An 18,401-nucleotide genomic window follows, 5' to 3' on the forward strand; every position below is an offset into this window, starting at 1 on the left:
GCCACACACCTGATGGCCAGCCAGTTATCAAAGTTGTAATGCTAATTTTGTCTCATGTGGGCTCTAGTAGGTGAGAGGACTTCTGGCCCCATCATGGTACTGGGATCCTGTGGCAGCAGGATGCCCTAATATATGTTGTGGCATATTAAAAAAAAAATTGTTAGGTATTCACAATGCTTTCAATTATATCTCAGAACTAAAATTTGTTTTACTTTCTAATATAAAATAATTGAAATACTTATTGTAATGTAAAATAAACAATAAAATAATGTAAAATAAAATAAGTGAAATAATACTTTCACGTCATACATTAGGAAGTATGATGTACTCATTAGGATCTGTGAGTGCATAGCAAAGAATGCCACTTAAATAAACACTGGCTAATGTTTCCAGCACAGCCCTGGGGACTCGACTGGAGTTCCCAAGTCTGGCTTGATGGCAGCAGCTGTTAAGATTGCCCAACTTGCTCTCCTTGCTTGACTTTCATCTCCTCAAACTTCTTTCTGATAATAATTTGGCTTTCCTTGTAGATTTGTCTACAGGGTAGCAAATGAACAAACAAGAGGATTCAGTCTGCTGTTTTCTACATCTTTCATTGTAAACAAATACATTGCCATCCTGGTTATTATACATCAATAACTGATGGTCCAATTAACATGAGTTCCCCAAGGAGAGAAGCATCTGCTCCTCATGTTCTGATTGATTGGGTTGCAGGGCTCTGGACTAGACCTCGAATAGTGATGAGTTCATAGGGTACATCACTTGGTATTCTTTGCTATGTTTGGTTTTTCTCTCAAAGCGTAACAGGAAGTCTGATAAGACTAACTTTTACACACAATAATTTTTGGGTACATTATTGATATACTTGGTACAATTAAACTGACTTACTTACCGGTGTCTTGATCCACCATAAATTCTGGAAACTGTCCTGTTTCAGATATTGCCCATCATAAAACTGTCTTACAAATCAATTAACTGAAAGAACAAGGACCAAATTTGAAAAGGATAAAGTCTTCCCTTTTGTTTTCTTTTTGGGCAAAGTTGATACTATAAGAAATTACATATGTCTTAACCCAAATACAAAAGTAAAAGTAGAAGAGTGAATTCTGGAAAACACTAGGATAATGAGAAAATCTATATATATTTTTTTCCCAGTTTTTTTAAAATTATACTTTAAGTTCTAGGGTACATGTGCACAACGTGCAGGTTTGTTACATATGTATACATGTGCCATGTTGGTGTGCTGCACCCATTAACTTGTCATTTACATTAGGTATATCTCCTAATGCTATCCCTTCCCACTCCCCCCACCCCATGACAGGCCCCGGTGTGTGAGGTTCCCCACCCTGTGTCCAAGTGTTCTCATTGTTCAATTCCCACCTATGAGTGAGAACATGCAGTGTTTGGTTTTCTGTCCTTGCGATAGTTTGCTGAGAATGATGGTTTCCAGCTTCATCCATGTCCCTACAAAGGACATGAACTCATCCTTTTTTATGGCTGCATAGTATTCCATGGTGTATATGTGCCACATTTGCTTAATCCAGTCTATCATTGATGGACATTTGGGTTGGTTCCAAGTCTTTGCTATTGTGAATAGTGCCGCAATAAACATACATGTGCATGTGTCTTTATAGCAGCACGATTTATAATCCTTTGGGTATATACCCAGTAATGGGATCGCTGGGTCAAATGGTATTTCTAGTTCTAGATCCTTGAGGACTTGCTGCACTGTCTTCCACAATGGTTGAACTAGTTTACAGTTCCACCAACAGTGTAAAAGTGTTCTTATTTCTCCACATCCTCTCCAGCACCTGTTGTTTCCTGACTTTTTAGTGATTGCCATTTTAACTGGTGTGAGATGGTATCTCATTGTGGATTTGATTTGCATTTCTCTGATGGCCAGTGAGTGATGATGAGCATTTTTTCATGTGTCTGTTGGCTGCATAAATGTCTTCTTTTGAGAAGTGCCTGTTCATATCCTTTCCCAATTTTTAATGGTTTTTTTTTTCTTGTAAATGTGTTTTAAGTTCTTTTCAGATTCTGGATATTAGCCCTTTGTCAGATGGATAGATTGCAAAAATTTTTTCCCATTCTGTAGGTTGCCTGTTCACTCTGATGGTAGTTTCTTTTGCTGTGCAGAAGCTCTTTAGTTTAATTAGATCCCATTTTCCTATTTTGGCTTTTGTTGCCATTGCTTTTGGTGTTTTCGTCATGAAGTCCTTCCCCTTACCTATGTCCTGAATGGTATTGCCTAGGTTTTCTTCTAGGGTTTTTATGGTTTTAGGTCTACCATTTAAATCTTTAAGCCATCTTGAATTAATTTTTGTATAAGGTGTAAGGAAGGATTCAGTTTCAGCTTTCTACATATGGCTAGCCAGTTTTCCCAGTACCATTTATTAAATAGGGAATCCTTTCCCCATTTCTCATTTTTGTCAGGTTTGTCAAAGATCAGATGGTTGTAGATGTGTGGTATTATTTCTGAGGGCTCTGTTCTGTTCCATTGGTCTATATATGTGTTTTGGCACCGGTACCATGCTGTTTTGGTGACAGTAGCCTTGTAGTAAAGTTTGAAGTCAGGTAGTGTGATGCCTCCAGCTTTGTTCTTCTGGCTTAGGATTGTCTTAGCAATGTGGGCTCTTTTTTGGTTCCATATGAACTTTAAAGCAGTTTTTTCCAATTCTGTGAAGAGAGTCATTGGTAGCTTGATGGGGATGGCATTGAATCTATAAATTACCTTGGGCAGTATGGCCATTTTCACAATATTGATTCTTCCTATCCATAAGCATGGAATGTTCTTACATTTGTTTGTGTCCTTTTATTTCATTGAGTAGTGGTTTGTAGTTCTCCTTGAAGAGGTCCTTCACATCCCTTGTAAGTTGGATTCCTAGGTATTTTATTCTCTTTGAAGCAATTGTGAATGGGAGTTCACTCATGGTTTGGCTCTCAGTCTGTTATTGGTGTATAGGAATGCTTGTGATTTTTGCACATTGATTTTGTATCCTGAGAATTTGCTGAAGTTGCCTGTCAGCTTAAGGAGATTTTAGGCTGAGATAATGGGGTTTTCTAAATATACAGTCACATCATCTAAAAACAGGGACAATTTGACTTCTTCTTTTCCTAATTGAATACCCTTTATTTCTTTCTCCTGCCTGATTGCCCTGGCCAGAACTTCCAACACTATGTTAAATAGGAGTGGTGACAGAAGGCATCCTTGTCTTGTCCCAGTTTTCAAAGGGAATGCTTCCAGTTTTTTGCCCATTCAGTATGATATTGGCTATGGGTTTGGCATAAATAGCTCTTATTATTTTGAGATACGTCCCATCAATACCTAATTTATTGAGAGTTCTTAGCATGAAGGGCTGTTGAATTTTGTCGAAGGCCTTTTCTGCATCTATTAAGATAATCATGTGGTTTTTGTCTTTGGTTCTGTTTATATCATGGATTACATTTATTTATTTGTGTATGTTGAACCAGCCTTGCATCCCAGGGATGAAGCCAACTTGATCATGGTGGATAAGCTTTTTGATGTGCTGCTGGATTTGGTTTGCCAGTATTTTATTGAGGATTTTTGCATCGATGTTCATCAGGGATATTGGTCTAAAATTCTCTTTTTTTGTTGTGTCTCTGCCAGGCTTTGGTATCAGGATGATGCTGGCCTCATAACATGAGTTAGGGAGGATTCCCTCTTTTTCTATTGATTGGAATAATTTCAGAAGGAATGGTACCAGCTCCTCTTTGTACCTCTGGTAGAATTTGGCTGTGAATGCATCTGGTCCTGGACTTTTTTTGGTTGGTAGGCTATTAATTATTTCCTCAATTTTAGAGCCTGTTATTGGTCTATTCGGGGATTCAACTTCTTCCTGGTTTAGTCTTGGGAGGGTGTATGTGTCCAGGAATTTATCCATTTCTTCTAGATTTTCTAGTTTATTTGCATAGAGGTTTTTATGGTATTCTCTGATGGTAGTTTGTATTTCTGTGGGATCGGTGGCGATATCCCCATTATCATTTTTTATTGTGTCTATTTGATTCTTCTCTCTTTTCTTCTTTATTAGTCTTGCTAGCCGTCTATCAATTTTGTTGATCCTTTCAAAAAACCAGCTCCTGGATTCATTAATTTTTTGAAGGGTTTTTTATGTCTCTATCTCCTTCAGTTCTGCTCTGATCTTAGTTATTTCTTGCCTTCTGCTAGCTTTTCAATTTGTTTGCTCTTGCTTCTCTAGTTCTTTTAATTGTGATGTTAGGGTGTCAATTTTAGATCTTTCCTGCTTTCTCTTGTGGGCATTTAGTGCTATAAATTTCCCTCTACACACTGCTTTAAATGTGTCCCAGAGATTCTAGTATATTTGTGTCTTTGTTCTCACTGGTTTCAAAGAACATCTTTATTTCTGCCTTCATTTTGTTATGTACCCAGTAGTCAATCATGAGCAGGTTGTTTAGTTTCCATGTAGTTGAGCGGTTTTGAGTGAGTTTCTTAATCCTGAATTCTAGTTTGATTGCACTGTGGTCTGAGAGACAGTTTGTTGTGATTTCTGTTCTTTTACATTTGCTGAGGACTGCTTTACTTCCAACTATGTGGTCAATTTTGGAATAAATGCAATGTGGTCCTGAAAAGAATGTATATTCTGTTGATTTGGGGTGGAGAGTTCTGTAGATGTCTATTAAGTCTGCTTGCTGCAGAGCTGAGTTCAATTCCTGGATATCCTTGTTAACTTTCTGTCTCGTTGATCTGTCTAATGTTGACAGTGGGGTGTTAAAATCTCCCATTATTATTGTGCGGGAGTCTAAGTCTCTTTGTAGGTCTCTAAGGACTTGCTTTATGAATCTGGGTGCTTCTGTATTGGCTGCATATATATTTAGGATAGTTAGCTCCTCTTGTTGAATTGATCCCTTTAGCATTAGGTAATGGCCTTCTTTGTCTCTTTTGATCTTTGTTGGTTTAAAGTCTGTTTTATCAGAGACTAGGATTGCAACCCCTGCTTTTTTTGTTTTCCATTTGCTTGGTAGATCTTCCTCCATCCCTTTATTTTGAGCCTCTGTGTGTCTCTGCACATGAGATGTGTTTCCTGAATACAGCACACTGATGGGTCTTGACTCTTTATTCAATTTGCCAGTCTGTGTCTTTTAATTGGAGCATTTAGTCCATTTACATTTAAGGTTAATATTGTTACGTGTGAATTTGATCCTGTCATTATGATGTTAGCTGTTTATTTTGCTTGTTAGTTCATGCAGTTTCTTCCTAGCATTGATGTTCTTTACAATTTGGCATGTTTTTGCAGTGGCTGGTACTGGTTGTTCCTTTCCATGTTTAGTGCTTCCTTCAGGAGCTCTTGTAAGGCAGGCCTGGTGGTGACAAAATCTCTCAGCATTTGTTTGTCTGTAAAGGATTTTATTTCTCCTTCACTTATGAAGCTTAGTTTGGCTGGGTATGAAATTCTGGGTTGAAAATTCTTTTCTTTAAGAATGTCGAATATTGGCCCCCACTCTCTTCTGGCTTGTAGAGTTTCTCCCGAGAGATCCACTGTTAGTCTGATGGGCTTCCCTTTGTGGGTCACCAGACCTTTCTCTCTGGCTGCCCTTAACAGTTTTTCCTTCATTTCAACTTTGGTGAATCTGACAATTATGTGCCTTGGAGTTGCTCTTCTCGAGGAGTATCTTTGGGGCGTTCTCTGTATTTCCTGAATTTGAATGTTGGCCTGCCTTGCTAGGTTGGGGAAATTCTCCTGGATAATATCCTGAAGAATGTTTTCCAACTTGGTTCCATTCTCCCCATCACTTTCAGGTACACTAATCAGACGTAGATTTGGTCTTTTCACATAGTCCCATATTTCTTGGAGGCTTTGTTCATTTCTTTTTACTCTTTTTTCTCTAAACTTCTCTTCTGGCTTCATTTCATTCATTTGATCTTCAATCACTGATACCCTTTCTGCCACTTGATGGAATCGGCCACTGAAGCTTGTGCATGCGTCACGTAGTTCTTGTGCCATGGTTTTCAGCTCCATCAGGTCACTTAAGGTCCTCTGTATGCTGTTTATTCTAGTTAGCCATTGGTCTAATCTATTTTCAAGGTTTTTAGCTTCCTTGCAATGGGTTTGAACATCCTCCTTTAGCTTGGAGAAGTTTGTTATTACCGATCGTGTGAAGCCGTCTTCTCTCAACTCGTCAAAGTCATTCTCTGTCCAGCTTTGTTCCGTTGCTGGTGAGGAGCTGCATTCCTTTGGAGGAGAAGAGGCACTCTGATTTTTATAATTTTCAGCTTTTCTGCTCTGGTTTCTCCCCATCTTTGTGGTTTTATCTACCTTTGGTCTTTGATGATGGTGATGTACAGATGGGGTTTTGGTGTGGATGTCCTTTCTGTTTGTTAGTTTTCCTTCTAACTGTCAGGACCCTCAGCTGCAGGTCTGTTGGAGTTTGCTGGAGTCCACTCCAGACCCTGTTTGACTGGGTATCACCAGCTAAGTCTGCAGAGCAGCAAATATTGCAGAATGGCAAATGTTGCTGTCTGATCCTTCCTTTGGAAGCTTTGCCTCTGAGGGGCACCTGGATGTATGAGGTGTCCAGTAGGGAGGTGTCTCTCAGTTAGGCTACTCGGGGGTCAGGGACTCACTTTAGGAGGCAGTCTGTCCGTTCTTAGAACTCAAACTCTGTGCTGGGAGCACCACTACTCTCTTCAAAGCTGTCACACAGGGACGTTTAAGTCTGCAGAAGTTTCTGCTGCCTTTTGTTCAGCTATGCCCTGCCCCCAGAGGTGGAGTCTACAGAGGCAAGCAGACCTCCTTGAGCTGGGGTGGTCTCCACCCTGTTCAAGCTTCCTGGCCACTTTGTTTACCTACTCAAGACTCAGCAATGGTGGACCCACCTCCCCAAGCCTCACTGCTGCCTTGCAGTTCAATCTCAGACTGCTGTGCTAGCAGTGAGTGAGGCTCTGTGGGCATGGGACCATCTGAGCCATGCATGGGATATAATCTCCTGGTGTGCTGTTTGCTGAGACCATTGGAAAAATGAAGTATTAGGGTGGGAATGTCCCAATTTTCCAGATACCATCTGTCACGGCTTCCCTTGGCTAGGAAAGGGAATTCCCCAACCCCTTGCGCTTCCCAGGTGAGGCAATGCCCCGCTCTGCTTCGGCTCACACTCCGTGGGCTGCATCCACTGTCCAAGAAGCCCCAGTGAGATGAACCCAGTACTTCAGCTGGAAATGCAGAAATCACCTGTCTTCTGCATTGCTCACGCTGGGAGCTGTAGACTGGAGCTGTTCTTATTCGGCCATCTTGGGACCTCCCCTTTTTGAGAAAATATTAAGAGGCAATGATAGAAATGGAAAGCTGAAGCTTTGTTATCCCTCTGCCTGAGTGAAGTTTTGTCCCTCAGATCAAGAAGTTGAACTATGCATTATATTTGCAAGTCAAAGCCCCATAAACTGAATGCCTCAGAAATTCTGGGGAGATACAAGTAAAGCATTCAAACTTGCTTATCTTCTACTTATTTACAGTTTATGTATGTCCTAAAAGGATTGTATGGTAATTTACAATATCATATAGTGTGCATAAAATAAAAGATAAATCCAGTTATATAAGTGTGAATTGCTGAACCACTTGAATGAAAGAAATCTTAGTTTTTCTTTTTCCAAATAGCAAGTAAAATCTGTCTTTGAGCAAGATTTTGTAAGACATACAAAATCAAATATTAATTTGTGTATTTTCCTTACTTCTGTTACCTTATAGAACTCTGTTCCAGCAACACAGGAAAGAGTCTGGTTCCCAGTTGATGGACTGTGTTACTCTATGATTAGCTTCAGAAATAATCCAGCCTGTCTCGTGGGCTCTGATGTTTAATGAGGATTGCAGAGATACCCCTACAGCAGCTTGTTCTTTCATGCCAGGCTCTACCATGTAGACACTCTGCTATTTTTCAGGATGGGAATAAAAAAAAAATTCTCAGTCCCCCTACAGACTGAACAGACCCCCTCTTGGCCAAGAAGACCCCAGGGAAACCTTGGAAGCTGAGTTCCCAGCCACGGTGGGATGGGAGGTTGAACATGCCTCCTTAAACTCCCTCGTTGGCTAACCACTATTAGACTTCCTTCCCTAAGGGTTTAACAGAAACCAGCCCTTTGGGAAGACTCAAGCTGATACCCACCAACTGTCTAATGCTGCCCCTCCACTTTGTGGTTTTGACAACACAACAACCAGCCAGCATTCCTTCCTGATAAGTGATCTCCAACCCCAGATTAGTTCTGTCTAGTCTATGGAGGAGGCACAGTGATGATTATCGTGTTCTCTGCTTCACTTTTTAATGTCAAAAGGCCAGAAACTCCACCCTTAGATCATGCTAATGCTGCCATTTTTTTGCACATGTGACTCATGAAGGGGCGTGAAGCTCAATTGCACATGTGCATGTTTTAGCCACTCTGTTCCTGTTCCCTTTGCCCCTGCCTTCCAGGTGTCTGTCTGTTTCTGGCTTCTGCCAGAAGCTATGCTTTCCCAGCCTGTTAGAATGGCCATCTTGTAGGCTGCAACCCTTTATGAGTAATAAAGCTCTCCTTTCCAAATCTATGAGCCTGGTCATTCTTCAGTTGACAGGACCAAGGCACTTGGTATGCATACAGTCACCTTTATCTGAGGACCTACCACCTTTGGGGTGCTATGCAGGAGGGGTTACTGGAGTCTACAGGTGTTTACCGGTGTCTACTACCCATAGTCCCCTCTCTTGTCTCCCAGTTCTGAGGGCTTGGAAGAGCAATACCACTTACTCTGTCTTTTCTCCTTATCGGTCAAAGCACAAGTCTCCAGTCCAGATGCTCATCTACTTTTTTGCCTTTTTCAAAAGTGTTGAGCATTTCCAAACACAGCTTTGGGGTGGCACAGAAGTGGGGTGGGTGGGTTATTTAGAGCTTTAGTCCTTGAAATACAAAAATAATTGCAAACTCCCTTAAAGACAGTAAACTTTGGAACTCAAATCCTAAGGCCTTGCTAGCCTTTCTATAAGGAAAGAAAAAGGGAAAATTACTTTTCTTCCTTCTTTTTAAAAACAGTATCTACAAAAGCAACACAATGAAGACCCCAAGTCATTGTTTGTTTTTACATAATAATGCAAGAATAAAATGACAAGATTGTTTGTTTTTACATAATAATGAAAGAATAAAATGACAAGACCAAGAAGGTAAAAGAGGAGGGATATAAAATGATTATATCAGAAACCTGAGTAAAAAATAAGTTTTTTTGTTTTGTTTTGTTTGTTTTTTTACTATAATACAGACTTCTAACAGCTCAGTAGCTAAAATGATGAAGGAAACACAGTGGGTTGCCTAGCTGTTGCCTAAAATTAGTAGGTGAACACTTATCTGTATTGTATTGATAAAGTGCGTTTGTTAACTAAGCATTTTCAGTGTAATCTTTAATAGAACATAGAACACTGCAGAAGTTGGCTAAAGCACTGCAGCTGATTTGCAAGTAGGATGAAGATTTCCACCACCTCTAACTCACGGCTAAATTGGTTCTTAAAAAGTGGCATTCAATTAGGCTTTGTACCTGGGAGTTGCCTGTAGTGGTTTTGAGAAATCATTCATTTTTAATGAATTTTTCCACCTCAGGGGTCACCCTCACATTGACAACCCCGGGAAGCATGAGAGGTGCCTCCCTCTCTGTTGGGTCCCCCTACCAGCCACCTGACAGCTGGTGCATGCTCCCACTGTGGCATTCTGCAGGTGCAGCGACCCTAGAACCACACCGCTGGGGAGGTCAGCTTCACAGTCCAGCTGCAGCAGCAAGTCTTCCAGGTGGGGGTCAGCCATTCTCACAGATGGTCCGTATGGAACACGTCTGCTGAAGTCTCTCCCCCCACCTCAGGTCGTGGGCCCCCAGCATCACGGAGGACATTCCTCCTGCTGTGGAAGCAGCTGGCCCACAGTCAGCTGGAAGCCAGGACTGACCAGGGCACCCCCACAGAAGTGAATTTCCTGATCCTGAATCAAGATCAGGATCCCCTGATCCTGAATCAAGGTCAGAATCCTGGGGCCCAGCCTCAGTGAGAACAACTAGTGAGTTTTCACTCATTTTGTTCAGATTTCCTAAGGAATGGTTTTATGGGGGTGCCATCATCAATCTCAAATTAATTTCTAAAATTCATTTTTTGGCCTAACTTCTTGTTGTAAACAATTCCTCTCTCTTTTTTATTGTCAAACCCAAGGGTTTAAACCCAGTAGGCATGTCTGGCAAGAAGCCACTCTTGGTGTCTGATGTCAAGTGGCAGCAGCACAGAGGTGTGGGGGTGGAGAGCTCTAGGGAGATCCATGGTTGGGGGCGGGAAGGTAGTGTGGGAGTGGGGTTGGGGGAAGGGCCTGTATGTAAGCAGAGGAGGAGCTAAGTCCCAGCACGGCCAGAGCCAGAGCCAGAGCCGCAGTCTGAAAAGAAGCCAACTCTGAGCCAGGGATGAAGGAAGATGAGGAACCCCAGGACCCAGAGATATGCCAAACCAGGAAATGGAAATGCAAAGACAATACCTAAGCAGGGGCAGGACCTGGGGACAGAATGTGCCCAGACTCATGGGGAGGAGCTGACACAGTTCTCTAGAGCTGAGCGAAATCCAAGAAAGGCAATGGGAATCTTTCACCGGCATCTACCATGTAACCAGCACTTTCAGGTGATCTGCTTGTCAGTTTTCTCCCAACTTCACAGTAATCTGGAGAGTACATATTATTATTTTCATTGCAGCAAAATACATAGCAGATCTTGGCTACTTCCTCACAGTAGCCAGTAACATAAAACAGTGCATATCACTAGCTTAAAAGATAGTGAGAAGAAATCCAATAACATTCAGAATCCATTCATCAGTAAAACTCTAAAAGTGTATTAAAGACAAATTTATTAATGGCCACAATAAACACTATATACTTAGCCCAAGAGTTACCATTATATTTAGTAGAAAAGTTGAAAGTGACAAGACTGAGGGGTCCAGGCTACCTTGTTACTTATCTTAGCGGAATGTGTAACAGAAATAGAGAAAGTGTAGAGAAAGGAAAAAATAAAAGAGGCAAATATAGAAAAGTAAGATTTCTTTTTATGATAGATGAAACTGTCTACTTAGAGAACTCAAGGATGGTAGCCAAGAAGTATTAATGGTAATTAAAAGGCAGAAAAAAAATCCACAGAAAACCTGTTACCTCTACATATGGTGTTGCTACTTTTCAGTTACTGCACAGAATTCCATGTATGGGACATCATACCAAACAAATTAAACTGCAATGGAAATACTAGGCCAGATATACTCAAGATATGGTCAGGTCAGTTTTCAAATCAGTCGACATGATCAGTCCATCGGTTCACTTACTCATTAATTGACTCACTCTTTAATAATTGTTCATAAATAAAAACAAAGGCACTGCATTGGGGGGTATGGTGAGACAGCTTCTAGGGTCTCCATGCTTTTGAAATGTCCAGTCTATTGGAGGAGCCAGCTGTTAAACATGTGGCTGACATGAGGGCTGGTAAGTGCTAGGATGGGGGAGGCACAGTGAGGATGCTGCCATTGACCTGTCCTGGCACAGAGTAGGTTTCAGAGATAATTTTTGTGTCATACAAGAAAAATAGTTTTGTTAGTTTAGAGGGCTACCTCATTTTAAAATACAAAATTAACCAACCAACCAACCAAAAAAGTATCCAATGCCCTGTAGTTACTTGTTAGCTTTGCACAGAAATGACATTGTAAACCTTGAGTTTCATTGACCTGACTGGGCTTCTGCTGACATTTGGATATTTTAATCTTTAAACCTTTAACCTTTTTAAACCTTTGGACAAAGGTTTGTCATCACTGAGAATACATGAGGTATCTTAAGTTATGAACGTGCTCCCTTAAGAGGGGCAACAATGCTCTGAGCAAGACAGCATCATTACCATAAATGTCAAACACCCCAAAGGGACTACTATAAAGGGGACAAAACTCTCTGAGATGAATCAGTACGGGATTTAAAAATGCATTCTCCTTACTTTCATATCATCCCTTTTATGGCAGATCACCCTGGTTTTGCAGAGCTCTTAGTTAACCAGAATTTAGTGCTTATCTGCACTACTGCTTTCCCTTAAACACTGAACAATAATACTTTTCTAAAATGCTCATGTTAGGCATGGCAATTAGGATCAGATGAACTGGATTTGGGTCTCAGTCCAGCCTCAGGTTGTAACATGAAGACAGTCATTTAATTTCTTTAAGCCTCCAGTTTTCTCCAAAACATTTTATGAAAATGTTCAAACAAACGGCAAAGCTTAAAGACTTTTACAGGGAACACCCATAATCCCACCATTTAAACTTAATCATTAACATTTTCTTTATCACATATCTATTCATGTATCTATCACTCTATCCATCCACTGATCCACTTACATTTTTGATGGATTTCAAAGTAAATTTGCAGATATTAGTATACTTCCCCTAAATACTTCAGCATATATAGCATTAACCAGAGTTGATATTTGCTTACCATTTTTTATTTTGATGGAAAATGTGCATATTTAAAACGCATAGATCTTAAGTGTGTTTTTGCTGAGCTTTGTCAAATTGCTAAGTTCTAGAGTTGAGCCTCCTCCTTTTTTTTGTTATAAAATGAAGTTAAGAGTACTCGTCTCAAAGAGTTGTGAGGCTAACATATAACAGCTAATGTGAAAAGAGCTTTGTAACTTATAAATCAGGTAAATGTGAGGTGCCATTTTTCTAATTGTAATTAATATTCTCATCTCTTTGATGAGTATTGCTGTTAGATACGAAGTAAACTCTAAGAAGATGACAATTTAATTTAGACCTGTAACCTTAATGAGTACACAAGCTATCACTGCCCTAGTGTTAATTGTTAAGCAGTTTGCACACAAATGATTTCACATGATTATGACACCATTGCTTGTGTGACATCTGTTCTGGACATCTGGAAATCTCTGCGCTGTGTCTGGAATACGTATGACAAAGTGGTGATGGCAACATTCTCTCCTCTTAATTCAATTAACACGGTTGTGTTGCATTTTCCAAGCTGTCTGTGTGGCCTCAGAGGCTGGCCCTGGCTTTACATCCATCTTGTAGTCCAATCACAATTCATGAATGTTTAACAAAACCAGAGGACTGTGGGTCAGAGAAGGTAACTGGCTTTCTGTTTTTCTTTAACAAGACCACCCACAGCAATGAAGTTTCAAATGTGGACATTGGACCACTTAATGATTATATTTGGATGCCAGGGTATCCTCATTAGTAATATGTTAATAACTTAGTTGTGATGTAATTTGGTTAATAAAATGATATTGTGGAGCAGATTGGGCAGGACTTGTCCGGAATTTTGCCTGCCTGAAAATTTTAGGCAGGTGTTGGAAATTGGTCATGAGATTCAGGACCTGGAGAAAGTCCTGTTTAGCAGGTGTGGACAGGGCATGGTTGCAGAGGTAGTTCAAGCAAGTTGCCAGCATCAGAGAATAATTCCACAAGGAATAACAGAAGTATAACTACAAGTGCATGGTAACTGGGTCTCTAGGGGTCATAACCTGTGAAGGGATCTGAGATCTTGCCCTTCTTGCAAGCTCACAAGTTAGACTGCCAGTTTCTTGGAGGCTGGCAGAAGATATAAGAATCCTGGGTCAGAGACAAAGTACTTTCTTATGACACAGCAAGCAGCATGAATTTCAGGTTTGCATTGGTTCCCCTTGATTCCCTAAGCCCCATGGGAACAAAGCAGTAAAAGAGAAGGAGATCCACTCTTTAATGGCATATTTGAGCTACTAATTTGAAAACCTAGGGAATGCTCAATCTATGAATATTTTGTAATGCAAGATAATAAATATCCTCATTATTTAAACCTTTTGAATTGAGTGTCCTATAAGTTGAAGCCAAAATCCACCTGACACAGTTAGACTAGTTAGATCATCATTGCAATAGTCACAGTGTGAGATGGTGATGGCAGTGGAAAGAAAAAGAATAAAAGTCAGACATTTTTATTTGACTGCATTTTGGAGGAGAAATTAATATTTGCTATTGAATTGGATCTGGGAGTTGTTAAGGAAGAATCCAGCATGACTTCTAGGTGTCTGGCTTAAAAAACCTGGTGAATAATGATGCCCTTTACTGAGATAGGAAAAGCTGGAGAAACAGTTTTGAGGGGATGGGAAGTTAGGGTGCTAATGTGAACACCTAGCTGGAGATGTTAAGTAAGTCTTATAGCTGGAACTCAGAGGAAAGACCTGGGTTGGAGTTGTTATATATAAATGGCATCTAAAGGTATTTATAACCTTTATTGGTTTATAACAGTATTTAAAGCCACGTCTTAGAATAGAGCCTAGGACAACGTACCAACGAATTCCAACATTTAAGATTTGGGTAGAAAGTGATGAGTTATTAAAAAGACAAAGAATGAGACCAGGTAGTGGAGAGGAGGGAAAGGGAAGGGAGGGGAGGGAAAGCTCTAGGTAGAAGGAGAACCAGAAGAGTGTTGTCATAGAAGCTAGGAGAGAGTGGTAAGCCAATGCTTCTGATGAGCTGAAGACAGAAAACCTTCTATTGACTTTCGCAACATGAAAATCACTGATGACTTTGCAAGAGTAGTTTCGCCGGGACAGTTGCTGGATTTGAATGACTTGAGAAGAAAACAGCTAACAAAAGTTGCTCAAGAATGAGATGATTATATTTATTCTGTCTGCATGTATTTTAATTTTTCGACCAGGTGGGGAGAAAGAGTTTTCCTCCACGATAACACCTGGAGATCTCCCTTGAAGGTAGGTCAACTTTCTGCTTTTTCCAGGTAAAAAGAGAGTGATTTGCTGGGATATTTAATAAGGATCCCTAACTACCTCCACCAAAGGCATAGCTCCACAGTTTCTTAGGAGAATAAATTTAGGTTTGAGCCATTGATGGATTGTTGTTTTTTGGCATCTTTCTATCCTATACTTAATTCCTTTCTCTTTTTTTTGGAATGCTTATATTCTTTATTTCAAATATATCCTTTTCCTCAGATTACATATGTGATCAATCTTTCTCATGGCTTTCATTGACACTGCTTGTTTTCAAATTCTCACCCTCTTCTCTCCTTTCTATCACAGTTAGTTCCTCAGAAGAGAAGTCGACATAAACTGCTTACATTTTCTACACTATAATCCTTTGTCAAACCAGGGAAATAGATTTTGTCCTCATTACTCCATGGAAACTTTCTTTCCAAAGGTTGACAATCAAAACAAGGATTCCAAATGCAATGGCATTTTCTCAATTCTCCTCTAACTTTTCTAGGGAACTTATTAACCTTGCCCCACTGCTTAAATTCTTTTCTCCTTTGTCTTCCTAAAACCTGTGTTTTTTGGACCAATTGTTACCTTTCTGACTATATTTTCTCTCTTTTTCTGATTGCTCTAAATGCCTACATAAAAGCATTTTCCAGGTACCTTGCCTAGCCCCTTTTCTATGTTCTGTCTTTTTGTCATCTCATGTATCTTAGATGAACATATAATGTTCTTCATCATCCAATGCCATATTTTCAAGATATTCCCTGCCTCAACTCTTCTAAGATGAGGTTCTGAAGGTGCTTCATCTTCCACTGGTTCAGGACTGTACATTGGTTCTAACACTGACAAAATCTCTTGAGATCCTCATTTCAAGAGCAAGTGAAGCCTAGATTTACTTTTAATCTGTGCTTAACCATTCCTATTATGTCTAGGGTATACTTACCAAATGCATTCACACCATTTTCTACCATATCTGTCCAATCTTGTGACCAGAAACCCTGGGAATAGCTCCAGGGGGTCCATTCTAGGAGATCCTAGTTCTGGCTACTTCTCCTTCCCCCTTCGTTCCTCAAGGGATGGAAATTGCTTCTTACTGTCCCCATCAACCCCCACCCCCACCCCCAGTACCTACTGGTTGCTTTTCACTTTTTCAGCATTTTCATATCAGTGGAACCAATTTCCTGAAGGTTCTGACTAGGCTCTGAATAATACATCCTGGATCATATTACAATATATTACTGGGATGAGAGGTCTTCCCTGGATCCCAGCCTGACTTGCTACTTCTTTAATAGTCTATCTAATTCTAGCTATCCCACAATCTGGAAAAGATGGGCCATTTTCCTACACCTAAGTAATTGGTTGGGGTCTTGTTTCAACCTATGTCATTCCATTCTGGAAAAATAAAACTGCTTGCTATCCATTTGACTTTGAGGCTCATCGCTTCCCAGAATATTCTATTTCTAAGTTTGCATTCACCAGATTTTGTTTATTGAATTCATTATCAGTCCAGACTGGATCCAAGTTCACTACTCTCCTTCACCACTCTAAATTGTCTAGGGACCACCTGCATTACAGTGTTACCATTGTCAATTCCTCTTTGTTATACATACTTTGCTACTCCCCATGACCCACCATTAACATATGTCAGTATGTGTGTCCCAGGAACACTCTGCTCAGGGAGATCAAAACTAACTTCAGACCATCTCTGCTCTTAAAAATGAGGATCCTAAAGGATTTGATTAGAGTGAGAACAACCAACCAGGTCTGAATCAGCAAGTATTTGCTTCAGAACCTGAGCTTAGAAGAGTGAAGGCAGGACATTTTGAAAAGTTAGCTCAGGATTCCTTACAGCTAAGTTCATAAAAATTAAAATGAAAAAAGGGCTCCTTATTTCCCATGAGCAGAACTTTTCAAGTGGCCTCTTCCCATCTGAACAACTCCAGAGAGAATAACCTCTCCCAGTGTGTTGATACAAGAGGCCTGAGAGTTCCTTTTGACCTGTAGACTCCTAAGAGACTGCAGAGAGAGTTGAATTCCAGAGACAGTCGTGACAGAATGCAAAGAATTAATAGAGATGGTAATCACCTGACCATACAACCCAGTGATTAAGGAGGAGTCCTTTAGAAAACTGAAATGGATGGAATTGTTCTTAGAGTTAGGTGATCCTAAAAAACATTTGACTTGTGAAGTGAATGCTGAGAGAAATTCCATAAGAAAGGAAAGCAAGCAGATAGTGTGACAAGAAGGAAAATGAGTCCAGCAAAAAGGAGCTCACCCATACATAGGTATTTAGTTTTCTGTATCAAGCATTGTGTAAGAAGCTAAGGATACAGTGGTAAGCTAGAGATACAGTATTGAACAAGCAGAAGAAAAGACTGTTAAGTGGAAGACAGATAAATGTGTATGAAACCAAATAAAGTATGGGAGGTGGTATGGCAGAGGAAGGGGCAAGTTGCTCAGAGAACATCTAGGCAGGGGAACTAAACTAGACACACTTCCCGAGAAGGAGATGACTAAGTTAAAGGCCAGAAGAAATTAACCACATGAAATGTGAGGAAGTCATGATCCAGGACACAGGAAATTTACAGGGCACTTGGAAGGAGGAATTCAATAGAGCTGGAGAGTAGCGTGTGAAAAGGAGGTTGGCAAGTGGGAAGAAATGGGATTAGAGAAGTAGACGGGGCCAGATGATGGAGGGCTCTCCGAGCTGTGTCAAGATGTTTGGGCCTTATCTTAAGGCAATGGTAGCCATTTAATAATTTTGGACAGGGAAGTACTCCAGGTACTAAATATAACAAAGTCCTTCCCCCAGATTTTCACCTAGGTATGCTTAATGGCAGAAGCTAGTGAACAGATACCTGGAACATTGTTTGACATAGTTAACTTTATGAAGTGGAATTTCTTGGTATCTTTGGTTTCATATTCAAAAACATTATGAGCATTTAGCATAATATATCTGTTTATTTTAGGATAAAATAGTTTAGAACATATACCTTTGATAAAATTGATGTACCTTAAATACAGAGCAAGCAGATACTGAGGCTCCAGGTGCCCCAGTCACATTGCCTTTTACTCTTGAAGTTGCAGAACTAGGAATAAGAGTTTAAATGAGAATTGTGTTTTTCTGACTGAACCTAGACAGAGATGAGAGGTGTTTTCCACTTAGAAAAAGACAAAATGCACTGGACATCTACAGAAATGCAAAAAGAGAGAGAGATACATGAAAGATAAAAGACAAATAGTTGCAGACTAGAAGCGATAAAGACAAAATGCCTTGAATATGAGAAGTGGAGAGGAAGTCTTAGCAGTCCCTGCAGCCAGCAAGCTTCTGGAGACAGTGTGACAAGTAAGGGAAGTTGGCCAGTCCAGCTAGCACCTTGGAGAAACCAAGGAACAAGGCACACAGAGCTCCCCAGGATGAGATGTTGCTTCTCATCTGGAGTAGAAAGATTATGCCAATTCCTATCCGGGGAAATTCTCTCACGTGAAGATTAAATAACATCAACATGTGTAAATATAGCTACATAAAACTATTATGTATACTTATGTATAATTAACCCAGTGCTATTGTTATTTTTAAATTAACAGCTTTGTGTTGAAAGCCCCACGCAAAATAATTTCTTTCGGACTTTAAGCACCAGAGCCCATGTGACCTCCACCCGT

At 40.2% G+C, this 18,401-nt stretch overlaps 1 non-coding gene across 1 annotated transcript; it reads right to left on the reverse strand.

Moving 5' to 3' along the window:
* Positions 1–10,010: 10,010 nt before the first annotated feature.
* LOC115930467 (small nucleolar RNA SNORD116) lies at positions 10,011–10,103 on the reverse strand. The gene has a single exon (XR_004067103.1). It is a non-coding gene; the product is annotated as a small nucleolar RNA SNORD116 (small nucleolar RNA).
* Between the last annotated feature and the right edge of the window lie 8,298 nt (positions 10,104–18,401).

This window comes from Gorilla gorilla, chromosome 14 (assembly GCF_029281585.2).
Source record: "Gorilla gorilla gorilla isolate KB3781 chromosome 14, NHGRI_mGorGor1-v2.1_pri, whole genome shotgun sequence".
In the NCBI taxonomy this organism is placed as follows: domain Eukaryota; kingdom Metazoa; phylum Chordata; class Mammalia; order Primates; family Hominidae; genus Gorilla; species Gorilla gorilla.